The following is a 17,386-nucleotide window of genomic DNA, read 5'->3' as shown; positions in this document are numbered from 1 at the left end:
TCATTTTGGGTGTTGCATTTGATTGTATACTCCTTGGGGGCTGAAAATGTCTTTCTCTTCCTTTTCCTTCCCCTATCCAGCCACATTCCTACCTCCATTAGTTGATCATCTAAAATTTCAACCCCATACCAATTGACTCAGGTCTGGATATTTAACAAGGGATCTGCTCTCTCATTTCCCTCTCCACTCTGACACGCATTAATCTCCTTCCAGTCTTCCTTTACAAAGGACTTGTAAACTTACATGTAACGTAATTTTCCATAAGCAGCTCTGCTTGGCTTCTACTCCACAAAATGCCTTGAAGGTGTACCCTGAGCAGTTATGCCCCCTTCCTCCCCTTTTCACTTCCTTTTATAAACATTGCCTTCTTCTAATAGATCACCTTTGAAAGCAGGAAGGTTGTTTTTCTTATTTATATTTCCAGAGCTTTATATAGTGCTTGGCATATAATAGGTGCTTAATAAATGTTTATTGAAATAAATGAAATGAAATCAGTAGAACACATTAATACTAGATCCAGTTCTGCCACTAATAAAGCTGTGTGATCTTGAGCAAGCAGGTCCACACTTCTAGTTTTAAGTTTCCTAAGCTGAGAGAATTTGATTAGAGTGATCTCATATTTTAGTTTTATATCTCTAAAAATCTATAACTAAAAATTCCCAAATAAGGTCTCTATGTTGGTATAATCCTAATTTAAATCCTAAATAAATAAAATAGATACCCGCATTGATTTGATTTGTTTCAAATTCTCTTCTACCTCTTTGGGTAAAATGATAATGTGGGGAATAAAAAGAACTAATTTGTTCTTCTCAGGGTAGACATCCATCCTACAACCCACCTAACCCCCTGTGGAATGAAAGCATGTTTAGGTTTACAGAATGAGACCTCAAGGACATTTTATTATTGCCACAGGTCCAGTGAGTTGGGAGACCTCTTAGCTAATTTCAAGGATGAAAGCCATTAGGTTATATTACCTTCTTATCTCCTCTTACCATTAGGAGCAAGAAGAGTCATTCCAGAGGACATAGCTACCTATCCATAACCTTACCCCTCCCTGGTGGTAGCTTGTGATGAGTTCACACTATGTATCTTGCTGTTTTCTGATTGGGACAGACTTTTGTGCCTAGATTGTAAATTAGGCCTCCAGACAATGAGGGATTGGAAAGAGGGGGAAGAGGATCTTGTGTCAGGAACCTCTATAATGTTTGTATCTGCACCCATGCATCGGAATTTGTCATTAGAGTATTTGCCCCATCCTCATGAGGAATAATAAAGGCTGTTTCTTATACTATCCATTCTCTGACTCCAGGTTTGTAATTGTTATTTGGGTGGGTGGTCTCACTCAAGAATGAACTAAAAAGATAGGGATTGTAATTGACACTGTGTTACAATGAAATAGGAAACTCACTTAAGAGAACTCCCTCTATTCAGGTAGATACCTTCTCTTAGAGAAACTTAAGAGTCTTGGAAATTTGCCCAGAGCACTGAATGTTCGGGGTCATATAAACAGTGGTGTGTCAGAGACAGGATGTTGGACCTCCAACCAAGGTCTTCCTGACTTTGATCAATTCTCTATAATTACACCATCCTGCTAAATCAGAGAGGATCACCCTGGGAGATGATTCTCCAAAGAACAATAGAACTTGGGGACTTATATACCTTTTGGGGAACTCAGGACAGGGAAGTATGATTGATTGGCTTTACAATGGCTACAAGGACAGAATTATCAGGGAGAGGCTGATATTTTACAATGGATACTAAAAGTAAGGGTCCAGCCAAAGACTGGGCTACCTGGGAAAGGACTTTGATCAAATCAGAGAAACTTCTAAGACAAAAAGGGTACTTAGCATTTGATTATATCCACTAGTTCCACCTAAACTGAGATTATTAATACTTTAAAGTCTATTGTTCAGTCTGAAACAAAGTAGATCTAGGACTCCCCTTAAGGCATCTTCCCTAGGGACAGGGACAAACTTGGGGTTCCCCAAAACCCAGTTGACTATAGCATGCTCTTGTTTCAAAATATAGCTTATTATCAACTCAAGTAATGAGCACATTTTAATATTACCTAGTTTTCAGAGATTGAAACAGTTTGATTATCTCATGCCTAAAGTCATGCATCCTGTGACTGCCATTTATCATTAAGGATAGCTAATGAGACAAGAGGTCCAAAAACAATGCTTTAGCTTGTAAATCCAGAAGGCCTTTCCAGGGCTGCCAGTGTTAATGATTCATTCTCTGAAAAGAGGAGGCAGTAGATCTAGGTGGTTACACCCCTGCTTTTCATGTTAAACAAGTCAACACTTATTTGTAAGTCACCAACACCTATTTGCTCATTGTTAAAATCAGAGCTTGCCTTGATCTGTTTCTTGTTGGACTTAAATTCAGGGAAACACAATGAAGTGGGATTTATGACTATTATAGTTACTACAATCAGATAAAACATAGTACATTTCTATTGAATATTATTATGAAAGAATAGTAATAGTATTACTTAAGAAGAAAAAAAGGTTTGGAATTATACTTCCTAATTATAGTGTGTGGTTTCTGGTCACCTGATCAGGAAGTTTCACATTCTTCCTTGCCCATAGCCAGAATGACAGAGACAGATCTAAGTACAGTTGGTTCTCCCAATGACATGGGCATTGTGCAGAGATGGCAGAGACCCTGTACCCCTTAACTCAGACAGTCTGTGAACAGGAGAATTCCCTTCCCCCTTCCTGCCCGCCTGACTCCCAAGGCAAAGACCATTGTCCTTGGAATTACTTTAAGTTGAGATAGACAAAGAGATATACCTCCTAGATAACATCAAGTTGTATCTCAGACAACCATCTGTCCCCTAAACTATGAGGGTCACCCCCTATGTCTCCAGGCAGACCCAGATCAGAAGAACAAGCTCCCCCACAATACCTGAGTGTTTACCACTCTAGAATCACATCCTCATCATGATACAGCATCACGTCCCCACGACTGTAAAAGTATATAATCACCAGGATTGAGGGATTCAGGGAGCAGCCTCCCATGGTTGTTCTGCTCATGCTGTTTTGCTGGCCATTAATCCTATCTCACTAATAAATCTTTCTTTTTACTTTCAAGCTAAGTTTGGAGTCCTCTCATTCTTGAGAAAGGTTTCCTTCCCGAACCCAGGGCTTCACCATTTGCACCCCTATAACGCCAAAAGAAAAAACTAAAAAGAAAGTTAAATATTTAGTCAAATTATAAAAAGATTTTTGGAGATTTCAGCTAAGTACCCCAATCAGATATATTACTTTGGGTTTTATAGGATCTCTCAACTATAGTATGGCATGCTTCTTCACATTTTTTTAACATACCAAATTATTTTATATTAAAAATGTTTGCATTTGCTTTATTATATATGTCACATCCAATTTCTAATGTTATATGATTTTAAATCATAGTGAAAAAAGGTAACTGCTAAATAATTTTACCTTGTAGGCTAAGCTATTAAGTAAATTTTGGTTATATTGCTTCAAAATAGGAAAGATGTAATGATATCCTTATGTCTTCCTAAAATAATCACAGAAAAACTATTTTTAAAATAGTAAGTAGTTTTCTTAAATCACACTCATAGAATGTCAGAATGGAAAAGGACCTTAAGAAGTTCTTTAGTCCATTCTATAGATAAGTGATCTGAAGCTTTGTGATATGATAAACACTACCCAAAGCATCTTAAACTGAAATAATCTTCCCAGTAGAATGACAAATTCCTAAATATTTTTTATTTTTTGTAGGACGTGACACTGGGGTAGGAAAAGGGGAAATCTTAGGATTTAAGTTTGTTGAAGAATATGACAGTATTAAAACCGAGACAGTATATTTCTCCCTTTCTTCAGAGTACTAGTTTTAGAATGTGATTATTTTGGTGACTATTGGGAGGAGGAAAACTATGAGACAAAGAGAAAAAGTCACTTTTCTTAATCTGGATTGAAGCTGTGCAATAATGGTAACAATACCAGCTTGAGGATAAAAGCAATTCACCTTACCTAAGGAGCTAAATTAGTTTTCCTATTAACTTCTTTCTGTGTGTGTGTGTGTGTGTGTGTGTGTGTGTGTGTGTGTGTGTGTGTCTCACTTTTAAAGTTAAGTGCTCCTAACCCAGTTAAATTTTTGGCTTCCTGCATACTTTCTCATCCACTTCTTAATTAAAGGTCAGTCACTGATTAGTAGGAATGATTGAGGAAGCAATATAGCCTCCAATCATAATTGCATATGCCAACCTCCGTGTTATCATGATCAACAAATATTTTGGTGCCCTAACTGGTCCAGATCCTGAATCAGGACAGTTCAGTTCATAAAGTTAATATTCAGTAGTACTTACCTCCAAATATTCCCACTCTTTTCCTCTCTCCCAAAAAGTATGTTAGAATGTTTTGAGGTTTTTGTTTTCTGTTCTTCCAGAAAGACAAATGGACAATAGATACTAATTCAGAAATGGTGATCCTACATGCAAAGTCCATATACCTATCTAGCTGTCATTTTCGACCACATCCTCTTTACCTTTCCACCAAGCATGGCAGAACCATAAGATTCTGTGAGGTAAGTATTTAGGGGACTTGGATCCCAAGCATCCTAGAAGTCACAGGACAGAGGTAAGGGTTCCCCATCAGGGTGGGCATCCTGAGCATCAATGTGCCAGAGCCAGCACAATGTAGCAATGGAGGGAGGAGTTAATGGAATTTAAAAAGGGAGTGGAGGAAGGAGAGGGACCTTTTTGCTTCCACCTTTTGAAAAAATGATCTCTGGGGTTCACTTGGCTATCTTATCTTATCAGGCCAATCTCTGCAAGTGGCAACCTCAACTATCCAGCTGAAACAGGGAAATGGATCTTTCCTCAAAGTTAGAAAGGCTGAAAACCCTCATCTGTTTCTCTCTTTTTACTAATAAATGTTTACAAATATGGTAATAAGCCTCCAGATCAATTTTTATTTATAAAAATTTAAAGCTAGAAGGGACATCAAAGGCTGTCTAGTCCAATCTCCTCATTTTATAGATGAGGAACCCAAGGCCAGGAGAAATGAAATTATTTACTTGGGGACATACATGTAAGCGGCAAAGCTAGGATTCAAATTCCAGTCTTCTGACCCCAGATTCTACTGTGCTATTGTCTCCCTTAGGTAATGAGAACCTCATCATTTTTATTAGCTGAAGTGGAGGTTGTCCAGACATGTCTGACTTGTCATGACTCCATTTGGAGTTTTCTTGACAAAGAAACTAGTGGTTTGCCATTTCTTTCTCCAGCTAATTTTACAGATGAGAAAACTGAGGCCAAAAGGGGTAAGCCACTTGCCCAGAGTCACAAAGTTAGTGTCTGGGGCTAAATTTGAACTCAACAAGTTGAATGTAAATATATTATTAGCAATTTGCTGGCAATAGAATGTATACCACAACTTTAAGTATGTAGTCATGTTAATTATGTGGAAGTTAATTATTTATTTGATGAATTGATTAATTTAAATTTAATTAATTAAAAGTAATTTTATGAAAAGTCATCATGCTATTGTAATACTTCTCATTTATATCCTTCACTACTGGAGTAGTATTATATAGTAGAAAGAATGCTGAACTTAGATATAATTAAAATTCTGGCTCTGCCACTTCCCAGCTTTGTGACTTTAAAAATACCTTCATATCTCTGAGCCTTAGTTTCTTCATCTCCTGTATAGAGATTATGATACTGGGTGAAACAGCAACCTGACAAACAAGTCTGGCAATCCTTTGTTAACTCTGAACTGGTAGATGTCATGATTAAAATTAATCAAGAAACTGGTTTTGAGTAAGAATATCAATTTATTGATTAGGCTAGTATTATAGTCAATAAAGTGATAGCCCCTTTAGATAACCAAAGATTGGGAAGAACCTCCAGGTTGATCTATAAATAAAGTTTTAGGAGCTCATTATTCTGCCCCTTCCTTGACTATCTCAAGACATCTCCAATTGGTAACTAGATAATTAGGAGGCAGTCCATCAAACTCTCATCCTTCTGTACCTCATAAATGATGGAGATTATGTAGGGCAGGAAAAGAATCATTGTCTCCTTTATCAATTAGCCAGATTATGTTAAAAAGAAAAATCCCTAGGAATTCCCAAGGACAAAGAAAAATATAAAAAGCTGTAGACTGGATGGAGTCTCTGACCCAGGACCCAGACACAGGAATAGACAGGAATTTTCTCTAATCTACAACCTTGATATAGAGATTAATATAGTATATGAAAAATAAATTCTTATGCATACGTGGCTGAAATATAACTATGCCCAAGGGTGTTGTGAAGCTCAGGTAAGATAGTGTTTATAATATATATGCATATATTATGAAGTTCTCTTGTTATTATTCAGTTATTTCAGTCATGTCAAATTTTTTATGAAGTCATTAGGGGTTTTCTTGGCAAAGAGACTGGAGTGGTTTTCTATTTCCTTCTCCAGCTCATTTTACAGAGAAGGAAACTGACACATTGTCTACTGTACCACCTAGTTATCCCATGCTCATCTAAACATAATTTATTTATTCTCTTTGTATTGTTAAAAAAAATCTTAAAATTTTAAATTGCAAAACATGAAGGAAAATGACAGGGAAGAAAGATTTGAATAAGTATGCTCTAGATTTCAGTGATCTTCACTCACAGTATATATGGGAGTGCTAGGCTTTATCTAAGGTTTTTTCTTAGTAACTGAATTTTTAAAATTAATTTTAAATTTTGAAGACTTCATTGAACATTTCTGCATTTCCACCATCCATATAACACTGCTTAACTTTGGAGTTGAAAGCTACTCCTTCCTTAGATGCTATGTTCAAGCAGGAACTAGTTTTTCTGCAGTTCAAAGTGGCACAGCTTGCAGCAACCTTCTGAAATGCAGATTTCTCTAGAGCTAATCTATTTCTCAAGGGTTACTCCTTTATGATCAAATATCTGTTATCATTTAATTGTGTACTTATTATCCATTTGCCAGGCTTCCTGAAGTTTAATATTTAGCAACCACAGAAGAGATCTTAATCCTCTTCTATTGATAGAATACTGCCTTAATAACATTGACAAAATAGGGACAAAAATACTTTTTAAAATCAAGTTATATCTAAAGGTAAACTCAGCTACAGTGTGTAGAAATAGCATGAGCTGAACCAGAGTGTCATGAGGGTGAAGGTAGGCCACTTGTCAGAACCTACAAGCACCTTTATTAGCACCTACTATGTGCTGAGAACTATGCCTAACTATGCTGTGCACTGATGATACAAAGACAAAAAAAAGGAAGAAGATATTGAAGGAGGAATATGAGGAAAAGGAGAAGAAGAAAGAGGAGGGAGATGAAGAGGAGAAAGAAAAAAAGAAAGAGGAAGAGGAGGAGAAATTAAATCCCTGGGTTCAAAAACAAAGATATTCTATTAGAACAAAGATGTCAAACATATGGGGGCACCAGCACCCTGATATGCCACTGACCAAGAAAGAGGTAATTGGGAAATACCTAACAAAATAAACTTAAAAACAGATAATATTACATTTTAAAACTAAGTTGACATGTGTTCCCTAGAGACCCTTATGCACAGTTTCATGACATCCTCTCCTTTTCTATTTGACACTATATTGGAAGAGACACATACTTATCTAAATAAATAAGGATAAAAAATAAATATAATATTGACAAACTATATGTAAACTATAACATATTTCCAAATATATCACATTATATAATGATATTGTAAGAAATATAAAGGGAAGAAATGCAGAGTTACAAAATACAAGTTAGTGAAGAAGGGCACTGTCAATGAGGCATTGGGGGGAGAGAGAATCATGAAAGACATCATGTAGAAGGAGGTGCCTTAGCTGTGTCTTGAAGAGAAAGATTCTGTGAAGCAGAGATGAAAAGGAAATATATTCCAGCCTTTAAAGGTAGCCAGAGGCTAGAACAGCGATTCCCAAAGTAGGCACCACAGCCCCCTGATGGGTGCTGCAGTGATCCAGGAAGGCGGTGATGGCCACAGGTGCACTGATGTTTCCTATTAATTGTATTAAAATGTTTAAAAAAATTAATTTCCAGGGGTGCTAAGTAATATTTTTTTCTGGAAAGGGGGCAGTAGACCAAAAAAGTTTGGGAACCACTGGGCTAGAAGAAAGAAGGAAAGAGCTGGAGGGGAGATATAAAGAAATTTGGAGGTGGAGAAAAAAGGGAATACATATCAAATGGTCACAATATTCTCTGTGAAATGTTTAATTTTTTAATGAAAAGGGAATAATTTATATTTAGATTAGTACTCCAAGACATATAAAGCATTTCATATAGATTAATTCATCTGTAAAACATGGATAATAATATCACCTAGGGGGCAGCTGGGTAGCTCAGTGGATTGAGAATCAGGCCTAGAGATGAAAGGTCCTGGATTCAAATCTGCCTTGGATACTTCCCAAGTCACTTAAACCCCATTGCCTAGCTCTTACCACTCATTTGCCTTGGAACCAATATACATTACTGATTCAAAGATGGAAAGTAAGGATTTAAAAAATAATAATAATAGCACCTGCATCCCAAGGTTGTTGTGAGAATCAAAAATCACATTTATAAAGAACTTTGCACTATATTGATGATGTCATTATCATTATTATGGTAAAAGCTGAGGTCCTCAACTTAAAGGACAGGGGAATAAGAGATAATGGAAAGCTTGAAGAAAGGTTGGAAATAAATTCTGTGGGTTGTGGGATAAACACTTTTAAAGAGAAGAAAGAAAGTTTGCTGCAGGGAGGACCCAGTTGAAGTTAGAAAACATAAAATTTGTAGAGTAGTTTGGAAGCTTATGAAAATGTTTTTTTCTAACATCATTAGAAATATTAATAAATGATATTTTTCTAATCTAAAATGACTCTCCCCAAAGGTATCCTTATAAGAAAGTGGATAGGGCAAATGGCTATTCTTAGGGAACTGGGTTAAGGAAAATAACTAAAGCACTGAATAAAGAATAACCTATTAGATCAGGGGTCGGCAAAGTATGGCTCTTTCTGCACGAGCCATAAAGTCAATTTTTTTTTCAGGCGCTGTTACAGGAGCGGCACTGTGAACACTGTACGGTTCTCATGAAATTACATTTTAAAAAATGTGGCGTTTATGGCTATCACAGCCAAAAAGGTTGCTGACCTCTGTATTAGATCATTGCCTTTCCCAATTTTAAAATGACTAGGCTATTTCAAGGTCAATTTTCTCTTCCCCAACCCCTAAACTGATGAGGCTTCTTCCATAATCTATCCAACTCAATTTAGAAAGGATGATATACTAAATAAAATAACACTTTGAAAAAGAATTGGCCATATGGTAAAAGAGGTACAAAACCTGACTGAAGAAAATAATTTCTTGGGGGCAGCTGGGTAGCTCAGTGTATTGAGAGCCAGGCCTAGAGATAGGAGGTCCTAGGTTCAAATCCAGTCTCAGATACTTCCCAGCCATGTGACCCTGGGCAAGTCACTTGACCCCCATTGCCCACCCTTACCACACTTAAAAAAAAGAAAGAAAGAAAGGATGATATTGATCACAGGGAAGATTTATATTTCAAGTTTTGTGGGAGAATACTGAAGGAAGGAAATATGTAATGACTATGGGAAAGGGCAAAAGAGAATAGGCATTATTAAGTTTCTACCATTTGCCAGGCACTGTGCTAAATGCTTTACAAATATTTTCTCTTTTAATCCTTATGACAACCTTGTTGTTGATGCTGTTATTATTCCCACTTTATAGTTGAGGAAACTGAGGAAGATGGAGGATAATTAGCTTACTCAGAGTCACATAGCTAATAAGTGTCTGAGGTCAGATTTTAATTCAGTTCTTCCTGACTTCAGGTCCAGCACTCTATCACTAGGCCACCTAGCTATCTCTATTGTTCTAGAAAGGTAATTTCCAAATTGTATTATATTGTGATCATTCTTTATTCAAGATTCCAAGAAATATTACCTCAAATATCTTGGCATAAAGAACTAGGTCTGTGGACCTGGGGACTGAGATGGGGTGGGGGATCTTTGCCAGTTCAGACATATCTCTCTCCAAGTCATAAATGATATGTTCATAAATATTAAATTAAACAAAATTATATGTTAAACTTGTGACTAAGACAGAATGTTGTTGTTTTTTTCTTCAATAGTATTTTCCCAAAATGTGTGTGTGTGATTTCTTCTAGTTCTGTTCAGTAGTATATAGGATTGAGGTAGGTAAAGGATGGAAATAATCCAATGTTGTTTTGGCAAGGAATGAGTGGCAATAGGGCAACAGGGCAAGAAATTCCAAAGAAAAGGACAACATTCATCTGGTTAGCTATAGGGTCAATATTAGAAATGGAAAAAAAATCAAGCCAGGGCAAGGATAATGTTCTCCATTGAAGACGAGCCTAGTCCTAATCTCATTTCAACCTGAGTTGTAATTTCACTATTGATGCTGAAGTTCCAAGTATAAATAAAGACAGGAATTAAGAAGGAAAGGAAGACAGCAAGTCAACAGTTATTAAGCTCTTTAAGAAAGGAGAGAGAATAACCTGGAGGGCCTATAGACAATAGCCACCATCCTCTGCATTGGTTAAAAATTTAGAGTGAACTTTAAGAGAATGAGGGCAGTAAAGGGAGAGTTTGGAATTGGCAGCTGTGATCTAGAAGTATTCCAATTTTTCTTTTAGGATCCGAATGATTAGGGCTATGAAAATACAGTCAATGCTGTCGATTTGAGTATAATCTGATATATCATGTCAAATAGGAAAATGTAGAGTTATGTGAATAAAAGTATTTGGAAGAAGTATGACAAAAATTATGCCATAAATAAGAGAGCTGTATTCATTATTGAACAGAATTTCCAAAGGGCAGTGAGGAAGGAGAGAAAGAGTGTTGAAAAAGGCGGGAGAGTTGGAAAGGGCAAAAGAGTAAAAGAAAAAGGAAGACAAAGATTAAAGAAGAGAAAGGAGTTCTTGTTCTTGGTCAGTTGTGTCCAACTCTTTGTGACTTCTTTTGGGGTTGTTTTTTTTTTTTTTTAATTCCATTTTTCCCCAATTGTATGTATATACAATTTTAAATAATTGTTTTCTGACATTTTGCAATTGATGCTCTTTCTCTCTCTACCCTCCCACTCTCAATAACAGTAGGTAATATGATATAAGTTATACACATGCTAGCATACAATTCATATTTCCATGTTCATCATGTTGTGAAAGAAGACAATATCAATTATACAAGAAAAAACTCATGAATGAAATAAAGGGAAAAATGATATGCTAAAATCTGCATTCAGACACTATCAGTTCCTTTTATGGCAGTAAATAGCCTTTTTCATCATGTAATAATTAAAATTGGTTGCCAAATGTAATAGTTAAAATTTTGGTTTGGCAAAAATAATAAGGGTTAAAAAAAGAATTGCTATGGTCACCATTTATAAAAGTTAAAGTTAAACTATGAATCAGTAGGCTATTAGTAGCTTTATTTACAGCAAGGTAGAGATATTAAAGTGGGAAATATAGGAAGGAGGTAGAAAATATCACCTAGCTAAAAATACTTTAAGTCCTAATCCTAGATCCTCCAGATGTGAATGCAAATCCAAATGCAAATCTCACCTTCAGAGTACAGGAGGCCCAAGATTGCCAAGAATTCCACCATAGCTCATACTCTGCCTAGAATTAAAAGAAAAGACCCTGAATTTATCTCAGGCACCAGTTTATATACAGTTTTCTCTACCCATCAGCTCTCCTCTGACATCTCAGGAATCAATCACAGCCTTTCAATTTGGGGGTAGGATAGGGTGGTGGCAGTGCTTGTGGCCTTTTAGGGTGTGAACTTTCTTTATTAGTGACTTTCTAAATGTTAAGTAGGGGTACCTTAAGGTCTTGATTGATTAACTTACAATAAACAAAGGGAATAAAAATTCCCTTTCACAATCATGAGTCCTTTGGAGTTGTCCTAAATCTTTGTCTTGTTAACAATTGTCATTCACAGCTGATCATCATTTATTAATATTGTTATTGTGTACAATATTCTCCTGGTTCTGTTCACTTCACTTTGCATCACTTCATATAAGTTCTTTCCAGGTTTTTTTTGTGATCATCTTATTGGTCATGGCATAATAGTATTCCATTACAATCATATCACAATTTGTTAAGCCATTCCCCAGTTGATGGACGTCCCTTTAATTTTTAGTTCTTTGCCAACACAGAAAAAGCTGTTATAAGTATTTGTGTACAATTAGGTCCTTTTCCCTCTCATATGGGATACAGACCTAGTAGTGGTATTAGCTGAGTCAAAGGCTAAGCACATGGCTCCAAATTAGCTCACACCCATTTGGAGTTTTCTTGGCAAAGACACTGGCGTGGTTTGCCATTTCCTTCCCCAGTTCATTTTATAGATGAGGAAATGAGGCAAACAATTAAGTGGCTTTCCTATATTCACACAGTTAAGTATATATCTGACATTGTATTTGAACTCATGAACCTGAGTCTTTCTGTTTCTAAGCCCAATGCTCTACCCACTGTGCCATTTAGCTGCTAAATAAGGAACTTGTAGGAGCTCTTCTAAGTAGTCAGAAATCAGATAAGCAAGAAAAGGGAAAACACCAAACTTCTCTAGTCCCAGGCACTACCTTTCTTCCAGTCACCCAAGTTTGCAGTCTTGGTGTCATCCTCACAATAGTCCTACAAATAGAATCTCTTGCCAAATTTTGTCCTTTTTACCTTTACAGCATTTGGATTTGTTCTTCTCTCCACTCACATAGACTCACTATTTCAGAAATTCATTCCCTCTTACATAGACTATTGCAATAGCTTCTGATTCATTTCTTTATTGCTAGTCTCATCCAATTCCAATTCATCCTTTGCTCTGCTACCAAAACAGTTTTTCTGAAGTATAGTTCTGACCACCATACTGAACAGGTTCAAGTAGTTCCCTATTACCTCCAAGATCAAATACAAAATCCTCTTTAGGGCCTTTAAAATTCTTCATAATCTAACCCATTGATGGGCAAACTACAGCCCGGTGGGCCAGATGGGGGTGGGTCGGGGCCCTGAAATGTTCTATCTTGCATGGCATATTATTCCTAATCTAATGAATACAATGAGTAGGATACAATACAATGAAACTTTGAAAGAGTTGCCTTAGAAACAGACTGACAGATGAGCATTTCCTTTCCTTTGGCCCCCTCTTAAAAAAGTTTACCCATCACTGACCTAACCCATTACTCCCTTTCTATACTTTTTATACTTTACTCCCCTCCTAAGGCATGTTAGAAAATTTTCTCCACCTCCAGGGAGATGAATATTTGTCAGAAGCAAAGTCTATCAGTCAAAGATAGAAGGCCAAACTGAAAGCAAAGAGATATATTAGCATTCTAAGTAATCTATCTCCTCTCCCTGATAGCAAATTTATATTTGTAGGTTATGGGTTTGATTTTTATAACCTTTCAGATCCTCTTAGAGTATATAATCAGCAGCATTCTATAGCAACTTTGAAAAGTAAAGTATCTTATTAGAGAAGAAGGGAATCAGTCAAAGGAGAAAAGGAGAATATTTGGAATTCAAGTTGTAGGCTTTATTATCAAAATAATAAAAAAGAAAAAGGAGAGGCCAAATGCTTTTATAATTGTGAAAGGAGTTCCTTTAGATAAAACAAGTCTCTTCTTCAAAGGTAGCAAGTAGTTATAACAACAGTAAATAAGACTTTTGACTTTACCATGTTCTTTCGGAGGTTGAATATTTTCTGATATTAGTCAACCAAGTGATTAGGGAGTTTCTATATTGTTAGTCCAAGTTGCCACAAAATAATTGTGGTTCCTTTTTTTCTCCCCACACACATACACTGCCTTTTGTCTTGGCTGTCCTCAAGACTAACACGTGAATCAGAATGTGGAAGATGTCTTGCTAATTCCATCCAGTCAATCAACAAATCTATTTTGAAACACTTATTAAGGATCTGCTATGTTCCAGACACTGTGCTAAATGGTAGGGGTACAAAAAATGGCAGAAGATGGTCTTTGCCCTCAAGGAGCTCACAATTTAATGGGGAAGACATTTTGCAAAATACATATTGTTGACTGGGAAAAAACACAGAACTATTAAACAGTCAGAAAAATCATTCTTTAATTAAGGACAAGGGTCACAGGGCTGAGTAGGCCCCTACACAGAGTTGCAAGCCACACACCTACAAGAGTGTGAGGACTGAACTCAGGATGCTCTGTTCCCTAGCCCCTGGGAGTGCCACTGCCTTAGATAAGGACTCTGAGGAGTCATAGAAGATGAGAAGCTTAAATACCTTTCTAGGGGAACTTGGGGACTAAGGACTAGAGGGATAGTTGATTGACTTTACAATGGTAGCAAAGGAAACCTAGGAGTTTCCAACAGGAATAATAGTGAGGGTCTAATGCCTTACAATGGACACAAAAGGGAAAGACCCAGCCAAGGGCTGTGCCACCTTTGTAAAGGACACTAGACTAAGGGGAGAAAGCATTGGGACAAAAGAGATACTTAACATCTGATGGGATTAGCCATCCCCACCTAAATTTTGGGAAGGCCTATTGTTAGTTTGAGATTAGTGAAGTTGAACTTTCCCTCAGGCAAGAACCATCTCTCATAAGGTCAAACCCAGGACTTTCACCTTCCAGCTAACTAAACGGGTTCATCAAATCTTTCTAGGCTACAAGTTTGGGGGCTTCTAGATTCTATGTAATATATAAAATAGCTATATATAGGATAAATAGGGACTAATTTAAAAAGGGAAGACACTAGAATTAAGAGAGGGGTAGGAAAGGCTTTCCGTTAAAAAAAAAAAATGAGATTTGAATAGGGATTTAAAAGGAAGTCAAACTCAGTAAACATAAGTGAGGAAGAAGAGCAGTCCAGGCCTGGAAGACATTTGGAGAAAATGCCTAGGAGTGAGTGGGGTTAGTGTTTTTCAAAGTGCTGAAAACTTCCAAAAAGAAGTCCATTTTCTATGGAGGACTTTATGTGACGCTTTGGTTCTACTCTAATTGTCTGGAAGTTTTTACTGACAAGGAACCTAAATTCCACTTTATCTCTGGCCCCTATCAGGTAAGAACAAAAACAAATCTAAATTCCTCTTCCATTGAACTGCCCTACAAATACTTGAATTCAGTTTTTATGTCTCTCCTCCCTTCCCCTAGCCATTCTTCTTTCTTCCAGGACAACCATTCCCAGAATTCCTTCTAAATTTAGCTCTCATATACTGAGGAGTTCCCAGATATTTCCTCTTCTACCTTTACTGGAATCGATGACTTCCTCAGACTCAGGATCTTGACCTTACTTAAAATAAAGCTGACTATCCCTTTTCCAAAGAATGTTTTTATAGGCTTCCTCTTCTACAAGAAAAATGTGCAAGAATTCCATTAAAAAAAATTGAGATTATAGATCTGATATAGATTATAGTGATAGCCACATTTTCTAAACCTCTCTTTAGGTAGATAGGTGCCCTTGTTAATAGGGCTACTTTGAAGCTTAAAGAACTATATACAAAGATTAAAATTCAACCATAGAAATTTAAAACTGAACTAGAATTGGAAGGAAATCAGGGAAGCTAGGAGGCAGAGATAAGAGATAGCTTTTCAGGCATCGAGAACAGCCTGTGATAATGTTCATCTGGAGATGGAGTGACTAGTTTAAGGAACAGCAAAGAAGTCATTGTCACTTGGTCACAGAGGATTGGTGGGGGATTCTTAGGGGAAATGTAAGATGAAAAGACTGAAGAAATAAGGGCTGGGGGTGGGGCAAGTTGTGAAGGGTTTTGAACACTAAAAAGAGGATTTTATATTTGATCCTGGAGATGACAGAGACACTATTATTGAGTAGAGGGGTGACATGATTATCCTTGTGTTTTCTGAATATCACTTGACATCTGAAGGAAGGATAACATTTAATGGTAAGACTTAACCTGGACACCAATCAGCAGGCCTGCAGTAATGAGAACCTGAGTCCAGGTCTGCAGTAATGAGAACCTGGACATGGGTGGTAGCAGTATCAGGGGAGAGAAATGTATGCACACATGTTGCTATGGTAAAATCAACTCTTGGTGACAGTTTGGATAAGAGAATGATCCTGTTCCAATGATTACTTGCTTTGGTCAAATTGTTCAAACCTTCTCAACTATAAAGTGGGAAAGACATTTGCACTGAGACCAGTTATAAGAATCAATAAAATAATAGCCCTAAAGTATTTATCACACCTTAATAAAAATCTGTATGAATATAAAAATTTCCTTAATAAAACATTTTGTAAATTCTAAACCCAAATAACCTCATTAATAAAAGCAAAAGCAAGATTTTGATTGGGACTAACCCTGTCCCCCCCCTCCCCCCCCCTCCGAGGTTCTAGCTCAGATTCCCCTCCACAGTCTTAAATCTTTCTTAGCAGGTTTTAGGCTGTTTGCAAATAATTCCTCTAATTGCCCTCCCCCTGTGCCTCTTATCATGGGCAGCTATGTAGCACAATGGGCAGCTGTGTGTGGCACAATGGATAGAGTGCCTGGTCCAGTGTCAGGAAGACTCATCTTCCTGAGTTTGGTCTCAGAAATTGACTACCAGCTGTGTGTGACCCAGACTAATCACTTAACCCTGTTTGCCTCGATTTCCTCATCTGTAAAATGAGTTGGAAGAGAAAATGGGAAACCACTCCAGTATCTTTGCCAAGAAAACCCCAAATGGGATCACGAAGAATCAGAGGCGACTGAAAAATGAATGCATAACAATGCTTATCACCTGTTGATAAGAATGAAGCATTTGCTTTTTTAAAAAACGGATCCTGTTGCAGAGAAACGGTTTATTGCCATCAAATAATACACCATTGCTGCTGTAAATTTTCAATTCCCCTTTTTTAATTAAAAACTGACGCCGTAGTGGAAAGATCAGTGGAATCAGAAGATTCGTGTTTTAATAGTACTTCTGCCGCTGGTTACCTATGTGACTTCTCTATACCTGTTTCCTTTTTTGTAAAATGAAGGAGTTAGGCAAGAGCATATTGGAGTTGACCTCACTGGATCTTAGCTCTTCAGAAGGGAGGGACCTTAGAGGCCATTCAGCCCAACCCCTCCATCACAAGACCTTAGTTTTAACCCGAGCTTTGCCAATTACAAAAATTACGTGATCCTCACGCAAATCAATTCTCTGCCTGTTTACTTTTTACTAAAATTAGGGAACTAAACTAGAAGATTTCTAAGGTCTTTTCTAACTCTAAATACAGTTATTACCCTTTGAGGTCAAAGGCAGCTCCCAGTTAGGATTATAGGATGGACACTGAATTCTTCAATTCCGCCTACTTTCCTCGAAACTCGCGTCTCTCTTCAACTGGACCATTTGGTACAGTCCAGATCGTCCCTCTTGTCCTCCCCCGCCCATATAAACAAATGGCCCGGGCCCGATTGGAGC

This window comes from Gracilinanus agilis, chromosome 2 (assembly GCF_016433145.1).
Source record: "Gracilinanus agilis isolate LMUSP501 chromosome 2, AgileGrace, whole genome shotgun sequence".
Taxonomy (NCBI): domain Eukaryota; kingdom Metazoa; phylum Chordata; class Mammalia; order Didelphimorphia; family Didelphidae; genus Gracilinanus; species Gracilinanus agilis.
This window is presented reverse-complemented; position numbering follows the sequence as displayed.